Raw genomic sequence first — 16,470 nt, 5'->3', positions numbered from 1 at the left:
AATTGCTGGGACATATGGTAGTTCTATTTTTAATCTTTTGAGGAACCTCCATACTGTTTTCCATAGTGGCTGCACCAATTTGAAATCCCACCAACAGCACACAAGGGTTCCCTTTTCTCCACATCCTTGCTGACCCTTGTTGTTTGTTGACTTACTATGATAGCCATTTTGACAGACAGGTGTGAATATATCTATCTCACTGTGGTTTTAATTTGCATTTATCTGATGATTAGTGACATTGAACATTTCTTCGTATGTCTATTGGCCATCTGTATGTCCCTTTGAAGAAATGTCTATTTAGGTCCTCTGCCCACTTTTTAATTGGATTGTTAGGTTTTATTTTTGGTGTGAAGCTGCATGAGTCCTATATAAATTTTGGATATTAAGTCCCTATCAGATGTATCATTGGTGAATATCTTCTCCTATTCACTAGGTTGTCTTTTCATTTTGTTGATGGTTTCCTTTGCTGTGCAAAAACTTTTTAGTTTGATGTAGTCTCATCTCGTTATCTCTTCTTTTGTTTTCCTTGCCCAAGGAGATATAGCAGAAAAAATATATATATTTGAGAGCAATGTCAGAGAGTTTACTGCCTATGTTTTCTTCTGGGAGTTTTGTGGTTTTAGGAATTACATTATAGTCTTTAATCCATTTTGAGTTTATTCTTGTATATGGTGTAAGAAGGTGGTCTAATTTCATTTCTTTGCTTGTATTTGTACAGTTTTCCCAACACCATTTACTGAATAGGTTGCCTTTACCCCACTGTATATTCTTTCCTATTTTTAATAATCTGTCATAGATTAATTGACTGTATAGGTGTGGGTTTTTTTCTGGGCTATTTTGTTCCACTGATCTATGTGTCTGTTTTTATGTGAGTTTCATGGTGTTTTGATTACTATAGCCTTGCAATATACTTTGATATCAGGTAGTATGATACCTCCAACTTGTTCCTCATTCTTAAGATTGTTGTGGCTATTTGGAATCTTTTGTGGTTCCATATAAATTTTAGGATTATTTGTTCTAGTTCTGTAAAAGATGTCACTGGTATTTTTTTTCAGTGTATATTCTCCTCCCTCCCACCCCCGGTTTTGTTGAAATATAATAGACAATTAGTTGCTTGTATTTACATTGTACAATTCAATGAGGTTTTTTTTCAATTATAGTTGGCACAAATACACCAGTTTCAGTTGTACAGCATAGTGATCAGAGATCCACATAACTCATGAAGCGATCACCCTACTAAATCTAGCACCCTTCTTCCCTCTTACATATTACACGTTATTAACCATGCTAAACTTTACATTTCTGTCTATTCTGCAACTATCCAATTGTGCCTCTTAATCCCTTTGCTATTTTTGTCGTCCACCCCAACCCCCCTCCCATCTAGTAGCCCTCAAAATATTCTCTATATCTGAGTTTGTTTTTGTTTTTTTCTTGTTGTTCTTTAGATTCCACATGTACATAAAATCATGTGATATTTGTCTTTCTCTATCTGACTAATTTCATTTAGCACAATACTCTCTATGTCTATCAAGGCAGTATCTTTTTCCATCCCCTTCCTTTTAGTCTCTGTGTGTCTTTAATCTCAAGTGAGTCTCTTACAGGCAACACATGTAGGGGTCTTATTTTTGTGTCCATTCAGCCACCCTATCTTTTGGTTGGAACACTTAATTCTTTTCCATTTGAGGTACCTGTTGATAGGAATGTAGTTATTACCATTCCCTATTCATGTTTTGATAAATGTTTTTTCTTCTTACAGAAGTCCCTCCAACATTTCCTGCAATATCGGCTTATACAGTCATGAAATTCCTTTTGCTTATTTTTGTCTGGAAAGTTCTTTATCTGTCCTTTGATTTTAAATGATAGCTTTGTTGGATAAAGTATTCTTGGTTGTAGATCATGCATTTTCATCACTTTGAGTATTTTGTGCCAAGCCCTTCTGACCTGCAAAGTTTCTTCTGAGAAATCAGCTGCCAGTATTACGGGTGCTCCCTTGTAGGTAACTAACTGCTTTTCTCTTGCTACTGTTAAGATTCTCTTTGTATTTAACCTTTAGCATTTTAATAATGTGTCTTGGTGTGGGCCTCCTTGGGACTCTCTAAGCTTTCTGGGGTTGTATGTCTATCTTTCACTAGGGTAGGGAAGTTTTCCATCATTATTTCTTCAAATAGCTCTTCAATGTCTTGTTTTCCTGCTGGTAGCCCTATAACACAGATATTTTTACATTTAATAGTGTCCCATAGAGTCCTTAAATTATTATTATAGCCTTGGCTTCTTTTTTCTTGTCATTCTGATTGAGTGTCCGTGGCTTCTCCATCTTCCATGTAGTTAGCTCAATCCTCTTCTTCGCTCTGCTTACTCCATTTAATATGCTTTTCATCTCAGATTATGTGTTCTTCATTTCCGACTGGTTCCCCTTTATAATTTCCATTTCCATTTTTTTTTATCTCTTTGTTAAAGTTCTCACTGAATTCATCTACACTTCCCCTAAGTTCACTGAGCATCTTTATAACTAGTATTTTGAACTCTGCATCTGTTCGATTGCTCAACTCCATTATTCCTGGATCTCTGTTCTGCTCTCTCATATGGTTTCTGCTTGTCTTCCCATTTTGGCTACCTTTCTCTGTTTCTATGTACTAAGCAAAGTTCCTAAGTCTCCTGGTCTTATTAGTGCAGCTTTGTGAAGTAGGTGTCCAGTGACACAGGCCTGAGAGGGGTTCAGCTCTAGGCCAAATTTAGCCACAGCCTGTGACTCTCCAGGACCACGTGTTAAGATTCAGCAAGCAATCCACAGATGCTGTGCTTATAGTTGCCTCAAGAAGCCATGCCAGAAACTGAGGTCAGCTGCCACCAGTGTTAAGTCTTGGCGCTGCTCAGCAAGGAGCAACTAACTGACTAGCCAATGATACACCTGGATGTGGCTTGGGTGGGGCTGCGAGTTGGGGGAGGTGGAGTTTCAGGGGCTCCTCTGGGCAGAGCAACCTCTGTTATCCTGTTTGATGATGTCTGAGCTAAGGCAGTGCTGAGTCTGCACACTGGGAGCGGGGAGGGCTCAACAGAGGAACAATGGATACCACCGGCACTTCCGTACAGAGTGAGCCTCACCTCTGGCCCTCACTCCGACAACTCAGTGTCCCCTTGTAAGTCCCTGGTGCCCCGAAGCAGCCAACCAGTCAGTGCTGGTGCTCGGAGTGAGCAGGTCGATCACCACGAAAATCCACTTGAGGACGCAGCCCCTTTAAGAGGTGTCTGCAGCTGCTGCTGCCGCAGCCTCTATCTCACTCAGCTGCTCCAACCAAGCAGCCTCATGTCTTCACCCACTCCTACCTTCTACCACCCAGGTTGATTAATTATTTCTCTCCCTAGTTGTAGTGCTTCTGTTCCTCTAGATCCCAGGTGACTTTCCTTGCTGTTTGCTCCTTGTTTCTGTCTCAACTTTGATTTGGTAGCAAGAAGGATGAACAGAGCCTCTATCATCTACGCCATTTTTTCCTCCACACTTGTCACTGGTATTTTGATAGAGATTGAACTGAATCTATAAGACTGCTTTGGGTAGTATGGACATTTTAACAATATTAATTCTTCCTATCCATGAGCACGATATATGCTTCCATCTACTTATATCTTCTTCAATAATATAATTTTCTGAGTACACATATTTTTACCTTCTTGGTTAAATTTATTCATAGGTATTTTATTATTTTCTTTGATGGAAATGTAATTGGGATTGTTTTCTCTCTTTGATAGTTCATTATTAATGTATAAAAATGCAACCAACTTCTGAATATTAATTTTGTAATCTGCTACTTTACTGAATTCATTGATCAGTTCTGGCAGTTTTTTGGTGGAATCTTTAGGGTTCTCTCTATATAGTATCATGTCATCTGCAAATAATGAGAGTTTTACTTTTTCCTTTCCAATTTGGATGCCTTTTGTTTTTCCTGTCTGATTGCTGTAGCTAGGACTTCCAATACTATGTTGAATAAAAGTGGTGAAAGTAGACATCCTTTTCTTGTTCCCAAGCTTAAGGAAAATGCTTTTCGTTTTTCACTTTTGAGTATGATGTTAGCTGTGGGTTTGTCGTATATGGGCATTATGTTGAGGTATATTCCATTTCCACTTTGCTGAAAGTTTTATCATAAATGGATGCTGGATTTTGTCACTTTTTCATCTATTGATATGATCATATGATTTTTATCTTTCAATTTCTTAGCATGGTGTATCACTTTAACTGATTTGAGGATACTGAACCAATCTTTCAACCTAGGAATAAATCCAACTTGATCATGGTGTATGATATTTTTAACGTCTTGCTGAATTCGGTTTGCCAATATTTTGTTGAGAATTTTTGCATCTATGTTCATTGGGGATAGTGGCCTATAACTGTCTTTTTTTTTTTTAATGTCTTTGAATCAGGGTAATTGTAGCCTTGTAAAACGAGATTGGGAGCCTTCCAACTTCTTGAATTTGTTTGAATCTAATCTAAGGATTCTTAACAACATAAATCTCTATTTATGGTTAAACTTAGCATAGAGGAGGGAGGGGAGACCTCTGCCACAGAGAGAACTTCCATTTTAATGAAGTATTTGTCAAGAAGGATATGTAGGCTTTTAACAGTTAGTTTCTACCAGTGCAGCAGAACCTATGGAGTAAGATCACCAAGGAACATTAATCCTAGTAATTTTCTTACTGATTAGGAAAGCTTGGATGCCTTCTGTGAAAAATGCTGCACTGTGTATTTTTTGTGGCACACAGCCATATGAAATGTAGGACAGATTCAAACTTCTTATGGGCAATAGACCACAAACAATGGACTTCACTAGCCTTAGCCATTTATTAATTTTGTTAACCAAATGATAACCAAGTATTTTGAAAAATTTAATTCACCACTGAAATAGCAGTATATGTCACATATAGTACTTAGTTTTGTGTTACAATTAAACACACACACACACATATTTATGAGATTGCCACATAAAATGTATAAGTGGGCTGAGTTTTATTATGACAGCATCTGTTTTACTGATTATAAATTTTGTTTTATTGTAAGTGATGTAGAAAAAATATAGGAAAAAATTTCAATATTAAGAAACTAATTAAAAATATAAGGATGCAAAGCTAATATTATTTTCAGGACTTTACCATGCCTCGAACCCTAATTCTTAGCATAAGAAACCACTCAAATTTCATGATTTTAAGAATAAAACTCAGAGGTGTCTCTTTTAAATATTTATAAGTTATTACTGGCCCATTTATTAGGGAAAAGACTAAGACTAAAACTGAATACGTGGAAACATAATTTTGTATAAATTAACAAAATTAAACATATTTAACAATATTAAATTCAAACTGTTTTGAAGTGAAACTTGATAACAGAACAGTATGTAATCTAAGCACCCTTACCTTTTATTATATGATACTTCAAAATTTTTTCTTTATATAGACAATATATTTTAAACTGTGAGATATGACCCATTAATGGGTCACCACCAAAGTTGCTGTCATTCTCTGTAATGTGTTTGTATCATAAATAAGGTTTATTCATAGTACAGACTTAATCCCAAGCAACCTTCTATGCATAAACTGCAAATAGATAACTGTCCTGAGGAAAGAACGAGATATACTGTGGACATGAAAAAATAAGCTGTTAAAGATATGAAATACAAAATCAAGGATCTCAGAGTTGGAAAAAAAACCTAGAAGCCATCAATTCTGATTCTCTAAAACAGACAAAAGAAACTTTCTCTTATAGCCAAGATGGAGTAACTAGGACCATATTTACTCTTACACTTGAAACAACCAATGTCTTGGTTTTCAAGACATTGAATATTAGGTAATAAAGGACAATGATCTATGGAGAAACAAGAAACAAACAATTGCCCAGCTTACTGCCTTAGTTTCCAGGCCATAGCACAGGGAGCAGAACCTAAATAGCCTAGCAGACTCTCTAAATTGATGAAATGGAGTAGTCTGAGAAATCCAAAGCACCTACGTCCAAAGGATACAAACCCAGAGGAGAGAGCTGCAGAGAGAGAGAACTCCAGAGCTCTGAAGAGGATACTCTTTGGGTATTCAGCAGAACATTGATCAGTGCAGGCATATGAAGAAACTAAGGCTGAAGAAAGAACCACACAAAAAATTAGAGGACACAGAACTCAGAACTCACACGAGGACAGGAATAGTGCAAGTTCCTGCCAGACAGACTGGAAAACCATAAAATTCATACAGCAATGGGTAGAGTAAGATCTTGCCTCAGTAGAAAATAATTAGCTCTAGACTGAATATGGCTCTGGTCCTGCCTAAATCTTAAAAGCAAACCTGAAAGAATCAAATTGCTTTCAAGTAACTCCATAACTACTTATAGAAATATAAAAATATCCAGCATCCAGCAAAATGAAATTCACAATGTCTGGCATCCAAACAAAAATTATCAGGCATACAAAGAAAAATAAATATACAATCCATAAGAAGAAAAATTAATGATCAAAATCGACCTTGAGTTGACTTATATATTGGAATTCACAGAAAAGGACAGTAAAACAATTATTATAGCTGTATTTAAAATGATGTTCATGTTCAAAAAACAGTAAGTGGAAACATGGATGGCATAAAAAAGATCCAAACTGAATTTCAGAAGATGAGAACTTCAATGTCTGAGATGAAAAATACAGTGGATGCAATGAACAGATTAGATACATCAGAACAAAATATTAATGAATTAAAGACGTAGCAATAGAAATTATACAAAATGTAAAAAGCAAAAAAAAAAAAATGGAAAACATAAACAGAATACCCAATAAACTGTGTGACAACTTCAAACAGCCTAACAGATATGTAATTAGTACCAAAGAAGGGGAAGAGGGTTAGGAGAAACATTCAAAGAAATAAGGCTAAAAACTGATGAAAATTATCAACACATAGATCCAATAAGCTCAATGAATCATAAATACAACAGTCATAAAGAAAACTAAAGCAAGGTGCATGATAATCTACTGCTCGAATTCTATGACAAAAAGAAAATCAAAAGTGGCCAGAGGAAAAGCACACATCACATACAAGAAATAAGACAGTGCTGCAATATCTTTAAGAACTGAAAAGTAAAATATGCCAACTTAGAATTATATGCTCAGAAAAAGTATCCTTCAGGAGCAAAGGTAAAATACTCTTTCAGACATTAAAAAGCTAAAAGAATTCATCACCATCAGACCTGCACAAGTTCTTCAGGCAGAAGGAAAATGGTATCGGATTGAAATATGGATCTACACAAAGCAATGAGGAATCCCAGTAATGAAAATTATAATATTTTTGTTATTTAAATCCTTTAAAATATAACTGAATAAAATGGAAAAATTCCTAGAAAGACACAAATTACTAAAACTGATCAAGAAGAAATAGTAAATACGAACAGACCTATAATGAGATTAAATTAGTAATAAAAACACTACCTACAAAGAAAAATCCAGGCCCAGATGATTTCATTAGTGAATTTTACCAAGCATGTAAGAATATCAATTCTTCACAAACACTTCTAAAAAACAGAAGAGGGAACACTTCCCAACTCATTCTATGAGGCCAGTATTATTCTGATGCCAAAACCAAATATAGACATCAAAAGAAAACTACAGATCAATATTACTTATGAAGAGACACACAAAAGTCCTCAACAAAATATTAGCATACTGAATATGTAAAACACATACAAAGAATCATACACCACGACCAAGTGAGATTTATCCCTGATGCAAGGTTGGCTAACCATTTGAAAATCAATTAATGCAACACGCCATATCAATAGAATAAAGGACAAAACCCAGATGATCATGTCAATAGACGTAAAAAAAGCATCTGACAAAATCCGACACCCCTTCCTGATAAAACCACTCAACAAACCAGGATTAGAAGGGGACTTTAGAAGGAGACTTCCTCAACATGATAAAAGGCCTATACAAAAAACTCACAGTTAACTTTATATTTAATGGTGAAAGATCAGGAATAAAACAAGGATGCTGCTCTTGCCACTTCTATTTAACATTGTACCGGAGGTTTTAGCCAGGCAAGAAAATTAGGCAAGAAAATAAAAAACATCTGGATTGGAAAGGAAGAAGTAAAACAATCTCTATTTGCAGATGATATAATCATGTGTACAGACAATCCCAGGAAGTCATTAAAAATCTATTATAACTAAAAAAATGAGTTCAGCCAGGTTACAGGATATAAGATCAATATACAAAAATCACTGTATTCTATATACCAGCAATGAACAATCTGAAAATGAAATTAAGAAAATTCCATTTACACCAAAAAGAATAAAATGCTTAGCAATTTTTGCAAAAGCAGTGCAAGATTTGCATTCTGAAAAATACGAAACACTGTTGAAAGAAATGAAAGATTTAAATAAATGAAAAGACACTTATCTATGCTCATGAATCGGAAGACTTAATATTATTAAGATGGCAACACTTAAATTGATCTACAGATTCAATACAATCATCCTCAGAATCCTGATTTCTTTACAGAAATTCAAAGCTGATACTAAAATTCGTACAGAAATTCCAAGAACCCAGAAGAACTAAAACAGTCTTGAGAAAGAACACATTTGGAGGACTCATACTTCCTCATTTCAAAATTTACTTCAAAGCTACAGTGATCAAGGTACTATCATAAGAATAGATATAGAGATCAATGGGACAGAATTTAGAGTCCAGTAATAAACCTTTATATTAAGTTAACTGATTTTTTAGAAGGGTGGAAGGTCATTCAATGAAGAAAAAATGTCTTTTCATAAATGATGCGGGGATGATATAGTCACATGTAAATGAATGAAACTGGACCCCACCTCACTTCATATTCAAAAATTAAGTCAAAATGACCAAACTGACTGAAACTGACTAAAGATCTAAATATAAGAGAAAATTGTAAAATTCACAGAACAAAACATAAGTGTAAATCTTGGTGTCCTTGAATTAGGCAATTGTTTCTTATATGTGACACCAAAAGACCAAAGACAAAATAAATAAATTGGACTCATTAATAAGAAAGACTTTTGTGCTGCAAAAGATATCAAGTGAAAAGACAACCCCAAAAATGGGAGAAAGTATTTCTAAGGCATATTTCTAATAGTAGTCTGTGTACAGAATATATAAAAAGTGACTGTAAATTAATATTAAAAAAAAACACAATGGGCAAAAAATCTGAATAGATATTTCTCTAAGGAAATATAAGAATAGCCTATATACACATGAAAAGATGCTCAACATCACTAGCAAACAGGGAAATGCAAATCAAAACATAATGAGATAAGACTCAACATCCATTAAGATGTAATTAAAAAATGAATCAAAGATCTAAACATAAAACCTAAAACTATTAAACCAAAGCATAGGAGAAAAATCTTTGTGACTTTAAGTTAGGCAAAGATTTCTTTGATATGATACTAACAGCATAACAGATAAACTAGACTTCATCAAAATTGGTAACTTGTGCTCTCTGAAAGACACTTTTTCAAAACAGACCGATCAGCAGTACGGAAACTGAAACAATCATCAAAAATCTACTAAAAAGTAAAAGTCTAGGACCAGATGGCTTCACCGGTGGATTCTACTAAACATTCAAAGACGATTTAATACCTATTCTCTTCAAACTCTTCCAAAAAATTGAAGAGGAGGCAATACTTCCCTACTCATTTTATGAGGACAATATCACTCTGATATCAAAACCCGGTAAAGATAACACAAAAAAAGAAAACTACAGACCAATATCTCTCATGAACACAGATGCAAAAATCCTAAATAAGATACTAGTGAACTGAATACAGCAACATATTAAAAAGATTATACACCATGTTCAAGTGGGCTTCATCCAAGAGGCACAGAGATGGTTCAACATAAGCAAATCAATTAATGTGAGGCACCACATAAACAAATTAAAAAATAAGAATCATATGATCATATCAATAGATGCAGAAAAAGCCTTTGACAAGACACAGCACCCATTTATGATCAAAATACTTAACGAAATCGGTATAGAAGGAAAGTATCTTATAAATAAAGGCCATATATGACAAACCCTCAGCCAACATTATACTTAATGGTGAAAAACTAAAAACTCTCCCTCTAAGATCAGGAATAAAACAAGCCTGTCCACTATCACCACTGTTGTTCAATATAATATCGGAGGTCCTAGTGAGTGCAATCAGACATGAGAAAGATAAAAACAGCATCCAAATAGGAAACAAAGAAGTCAAATGGTCACTATTTGCGGATGGCATGGTTCTCTATGTAGAAAACCCTAAAGACTCCACAAGAACACTACTAGAAACAAGCAAATACAGTAAAGTTACTGGATACAAAATCAATGTTGAAAACTCCATAGCGTTTCTATACTCTAATAATGAAGAGTCAGAAAAAGAAGTGGAAAAAATAATTCCTTTTGCAATTGCAACAAAAAGAATAAATGAATCTAACAAAACATGTGAAAGACTTATATAGTTAAAAGTATAAGACCCTAATAAAAGAAATCGAAGAAGATACAAAGAAATGGAAAGATATTCTGTGTTCTTGGATTGGAAGACTCAACATAGTTAAAATGACCTTATTACTTAAAGCATTACACAGATTTACTGCAATCCCCATCAAAATCCCATCAGCATTTTGTAAAGAAATAGAACAAAACATCATCAGATTTATATGGAAGCACAAAAGACTCCGAATTGCCAAAGCCATCCTGAGAGAAAAGAACGAGGCTGGAGGCATCACGCTGCCCGACTTCAAATTATACTACAAAGCGAAAGCAATCAAAACGGCATGGTATTGGCAGAAGAACAGACACACGAAACAGTGGAACAGAATCGAGAGTCCAAAAGCAAGCCCATGTTTATATGGGCAAATAATTTTCGACAGGGGGTGGCTCCATAGTGTAGTGGTTAGCACATCTGCTTTACATGCAGAAGGTCCTGGGTTCGCACACCAGGTGGAGCCACGGACCATACCCTGGGTGTGCGCCACGAGTGCATGGGAGGAGATGCCTCGCCTTCAGAGATCCAGTTCATAAGGGGAGATGGCAACATTCATAGGTCAGGGGGGGTGGGGTGGGAATTAAAGAGGGGAAAAGCCAATAGCATTCAGTGGAGAAAGGAAAGCCTCTTCAATAAATGGTGCTCAGAAAACTGGAAAGCAACATGCAAAAGAATGAAACTAGATTCTTGTCTATCACTACACACCAAAATTAACTCAAAATGGATTAAGGACCTGAATATAAGGACCTGAATATAAACAATAAAATGCATAGAAGAAAATATTGGAACTAAATTCAAGGACCTTGGACTTAAAGAGGATTTTATGAACTTGACCTCAAAGGCAAGTGAAGTAAAAGCAAAAATAAATGAATGGGACTACATCAAACTAAAATGCTTCTGCTCAGCAAGAAAAATTGTCAACAAGGTAAAGAGACAACCATCCAAATGGGAAAATATATTTACAAGGAACGCCTCCGATAAGGGCCTAATATCCAAAATATACAAGGAACTCATACAACTCAATAATGACAAAAAAACAAATGATCCAATCAAAAAATGGGCAGAGGACCTGAACAGACACTTCTCCCTAAAGAACATACAAATGGCCGACAAATATAAAAAAATGCTCAACATTGCTAGTTATTAGAGAAATGCAAATCAAAACCACAATGAGATATCATCTCACACCTGTTAGAATACCTATAATCAACAGGATAAGTAATAACAAATGTTGGAGAGGATGTGGAGAATTAGGAACCCTCATACACTGCTGGTGGGACTGCAAATTGGTACAGCCACTATGGAAAACAGTATGGAGGTTCCTCAAAAAACTAAGAATTGATCTGCCATATGATCCAGCAATCCCTCTACTGGTTATTTACCCTGAAGACTTGAAAACTCATATCCGAAAAGATATCTGTGCACCAGTGTTCATAGCAGCATTATTCACAGTGGCCAGGACATGGAAGTAACCGAAGTGTCCTACAACAAATGACTGGCTAAAGCAGCTGTGGTACATATATACAATGGAATATCACTTAGTCCTAAGAAGAGATGAAATATTGCCTTTTGCAACAAAATGGATGGACCTTGACATAATCATACTAAGCAAAATAAGCCAGACAGAAAAGGTTGAAAATCACATGACATCACTTATATGTGGGTTATAAACCTAAAAGCAACAAATGAACAGGACAAACAGAGACTCATGGACATGAACAATGGACTAGTGGTTACCAGAGGAGAGGGAAGGGGGAGAGGGAACAAATAAAATAAAATGTTAAATATAAATAAATACAAAAAAATAAAATACAATATAGCTGGGAAAAAAAAGAAGTCTAATTGCAAGTCTATATAGGTACCGTATGCTGCTCTCTGGAAGCTATGAGACTGTATATTTACCCACAAAGATAAATATATCACAACTTTCATCAGAATGTATCTAGGTGTGTCTATCAATCTTCTTTTAATATTCTTGGTATATTTTTTTCCATTCATAAAGTCAGATACATCTACCTAGAAAAAATTCACTATTTTCTTCCTTCGTTCCTTTCATGGTATTCTGGTTTCATTCCACTGTAAGGTAGAAATGGGAAATCTGGCATCTACCGCGACTTGCAAGCAGAGTAGAATGGGGAAAAGGAGCTGTTAGCACAGCCAGAACCCCTGAAACTGTGCCACATCTTCCCATAAGCGCTCTGAAAAGGTATACTTCCTGATCATCCCTATTACGCAAGTGAAGAAACAGAGGCCAGGGAAGGAAGGTTTGATTTATATTTGCCGTACTTTGTCTCCTGATATATCTTTCTGTTTGGTTTCGGCTGCCTAAGACTCTGCCTGTATACTCCTACTCTCACGATCTCTGTTCTCTCTGGTTATTTCTCTTCTTCCAGTTTCTATTCCCTTCCGGAACTCCTATTAGATGTAAATGGTTCTTTGGGATCTATTTTCCATGCCATGGCTAATTTTTCCTATTTTCTATGTTTTAATATTCAGGAACTGATTGCTTATTTTCAAGACAGTCTATATTTAAACGGCATGATACCTTCCTAACTCTAAGCATACTACTACTAATTTTAAAATTTTCTTCTGTTTCTTACATTAACTCCATTGCTTCAGGTTTAGTTCTTGATTTGTTCAGTCTGAGCCATCTCTTACATCTTATTGATTTCCCACAAATGCTTAGTGATTTTTGTTGTCTGTTCCTATTATAACTGTACTCCTGTAGTAAATTCACATTTGTAACTAACCCTATAATTCAATTGTACATTTATACCCAGTACTTGTGTAATACGACAATAACTGTAAGTTCTTTGATTTGCAATTCCAGATTCTTCAATCTATTTTTAGTCATATACTTTAGGTGTTTCATTTCCCCTAACAACCACTAACTTGAATAACACAGTTCTTACCTAAGTGTTACACAACGAGCTTCAGGGACTGATTATCACCAGCTCTGATAGACTTGTCCAACAGACAGTTAAAGAAGTAGTAACAGTCTGGTAGATTATCACAGTTGTGTAATCCAAGGAGTAAAAAACGATAATATGGTAATGAGTCCTTAAGTCTTGAAATCATAAGTTATGTCTTTTACCAATCTTTAATGTTATATGTTAAAATAACAATTTCTACTCTTTAAAAAGAAGGCTTCATGTTGGTTAAAATGTAATTTTCCACCTACCTTATGATTCAGCCATTCCATAGCGCGCAGAAATTCATACAGATGTTCACTAACACACTTACAAGAATGTTCATAGTATTCTTTAAAACACATAATACACAAAAATTTGCCATACTTTGGAAACACAAATATTCATCAACAGAAATGTAGTCATATAATCATACAAAGGAATATTTAACATTGATAAAAAGAATGAACTGTTACACAAAATATCATGGGTGAATCTCACAATGTGCTGAGCATACTGTACAATTCCATTAATATGAAGCCCAAAATAGACAAAACGAATAGATGAAGACAGAAATCTGGATAGTGATTAGGGGACAGAGGTATAATTGACTTGGAAGAAGCAGAGGGAAACACCTGGGATGACAGAAATGTTCTATAGTTACAATTTGATCTAGATGGTGGTTACACAAGTTAATATATAAAAATTCACTGAGCTGTACAATTAAGATTTATGTGCTATTTGACTTCATATATACCTCATGAAGGTATATACCACTATAAAAAAGTTAAGAAATAAATGTAATTTCCAAACTGGCTGGAACTAAAACTGTGCTTATTTATGTCCAAGTTATCTGAGCCATAAATTGGAAATTCAACATCTTTTTTTACATTCGTTTAGTCACATGACAATTTCAAACGCATGGTATCAAAATAATACAAAATGTTAACATTTCTCAGTCATAAAATACTGGGTTTCCCACTTCCAATTTCGAAAGTACTATTTTAATATAACATGAAAAAACATTAATTTCACCAGAAATAAAGACCCAGCTCCTAAGATCCAGGCATCACATGTTAAGTCTCAAGAGCAGGCTGAAGGAAAAAAACTTAAGATTTATAATCAAATTTTCATTCTGTCAATAACATCATCAGAAATAAAAGCTTCACTATTGTGTTTACAAATTAGTCCTCAGCAAGTTGCTCAAGAATAATGCAATTTTCAAGATGAATTATAAAAATGCAAGAGGCTTCTCTTCTCGAAGTCTCCTCGGCCCCGCTAATTCCTATACAAATGTGCGTCTTTAAAGGCGCCTGCCAGAGACAGGGGCTGCTGTTAGAGAATACTATTTTAACGTAATAAAGAAGGAACAAAGTTTACCCACTGAAAGGAGCAGATATCGTGGCGAGCAGAAATTTTTGGTTTAAAAAAATGTACAAAAATAAAACACAAGCAAACCAACATCTCCGGCAGCACGGTTCTCAAAACAAAACTCAAACCGCTCAGAAAAACCGCAGCTTTTCCTGACACCAGAGAAGACTTCGGAGAGCTAGTTCGTGAGGCGATCCTACGGGACAGGCTTCCCTGAGGGCTCGTAGGTGAAGTGACCCGACCCGGACAGGGATTCACAGTCCCCGAGCCGCGCCCGAGCTCGAGTCGTCGGAGCCGCAGGCGGGCGAGGACGGGTAGACCGGGTACTTACCGCACTCGCCAGTCTGCGCACAGAAGCCGCCGCCTCTCCAGCCGGACACAACCGAGAGGCGCCCTGCCACCGGAGGCTATGCCGCCTCGCCGCCCACCCGCCCGGGCCACCGGCATGAAGACGCCGGCCACTTCCGGCGTGAGTGAGGAAATGAGGCCGCAGTTGTGCAGCGCGCCCGCTCCGCAGCTCCGCCTCCGTCCCGCCCCAGCCCTACAGCCCCGCCCATGGCCACTCTAGCTCTGAGGGCCGGATTGCTGGCTGTGCAGGAGGGCGTGCTTCACCGAGGATGTGTCACTGTCCTGCCCCAGAGCCCTGTTCTGGGAACCTGAAAGAGAGATGAGTGCCTGCGTGGGCACTGAGCTAAGGACTGGCTGGCTAATCGCCAGAGGTATCTCAGCATCCTCCGTGAGCTGCAGCTGCTTGTGAGACCCCAGTAAGGGAGCCCTGGGCTGCCAGTGATCTTTAGTCTAGTTATCCCTCTCCTTTGCACCTGAGTCTCCTTACACGTGAAATGAGGGAGTCGAGGTAGACATTCTGGGAAATGACTCCTTGGTCTCACATTGTATGAGTTCCATAAAGGAAAAAGAAAGCGCCTCCCTGACATCTCCTCCATTCAGCTGCTTATTCCAGAGACTTCTCATGGCACTTTGTCCCGCCCTGAGCATCTTCTTACACCATATACTAGAATAAACTGAAAATTGCATTAAAGACTATAATGTAAGACCAGAAACCATAAAACTCCTAGAAGAAAACATAGGCAGTAAACTGTCTGACATTGCTCTTAATATTTTTTCTGATATGCTGCCTTGGGCAAGGAAAACAAAAGAGATAAACAAATGGGACTACAGCCAACTAAAAAGTTTTCACAGCAAAGGAAACCATCAACAAAATGAAAAGACAACCTAGTGAATAGGAGAAGATATTCACCAATGATACATCTGATAGGGACTTAATATCCAAAATTTATATAGGACTCATGCAGCTTCACACCAAAAATAAAACCTAACAATCCAATTAAAAAGTGGGCAGAGGACCTAAATAGACATTTCTTCAAAGGGACATACAGATGGCCAATAGACATACGAAGAAATGTTCAATGTCACTAATCATCAGATAAATGCAAATTAAAACCACAGTGAGATAGATATATTCACACCTGTCTGTCAAAATGGCTATCATAGTAAGTCAACAAACAACAAGGGTCAGCAAGGATGTGGAGAAAAGGGAACCCTTGTGTGCTGTTGGTGGGATTTCAAATTGGTGCAGCCACTATGGAAAACAGTATGGAGGTTCCTCAAAAGATTAAAAATAGAACTACCATATGTCCCAGCAATTCCACTTCTGGATAT

At 36.6% G+C, this 16,470-nt stretch overlaps 1 protein-coding gene across 6 annotated transcripts in view; it reads right to left on the bottom strand.

Moving 5' to 3' along the window:
* CSGALNACT2 (chondroitin sulfate N-acetylgalactosaminyltransferase 2) overlaps window positions 1-15,279 on the bottom strand; it is a 45,582-nt gene extending 30,303 nt beyond the window's left edge. For 4 of the 6 annotated variants that reach the window (XM_039852820.1, XM_039852825.1, XM_039852823.1 and 1 more), the window contains exon 1: window positions 15,122-15,279. The gene's annotated coding sequence lies outside the window, so the exon portion shown is untranslated. Of the gene's footprint in view, window positions 1-5,989; window positions 6,011-13,422; window positions 13,510-15,121 lie in introns of those variants that run through there. The other 2 variants (XM_039852821.1, XM_039852822.1) reach the window with 2 other exon arrangements.
* Window positions 15,280-16,470: the final 1,191 nt, after the last annotated feature.

This window comes from Pteropus medius, unplaced genomic scaffold (assembly GCF_902729225.1).
Source record: "Pteropus medius unplaced genomic scaffold, Ma_sr-lr_union100, whole genome shotgun sequence".
NCBI classification, from domain to species: Eukaryota; Metazoa; Chordata; class Mammalia; order Chiroptera; family Pteropodidae; genus Pteropus; species Pteropus medius.
This window is presented reverse-complemented; position numbering and strand designations above follow the sequence as displayed.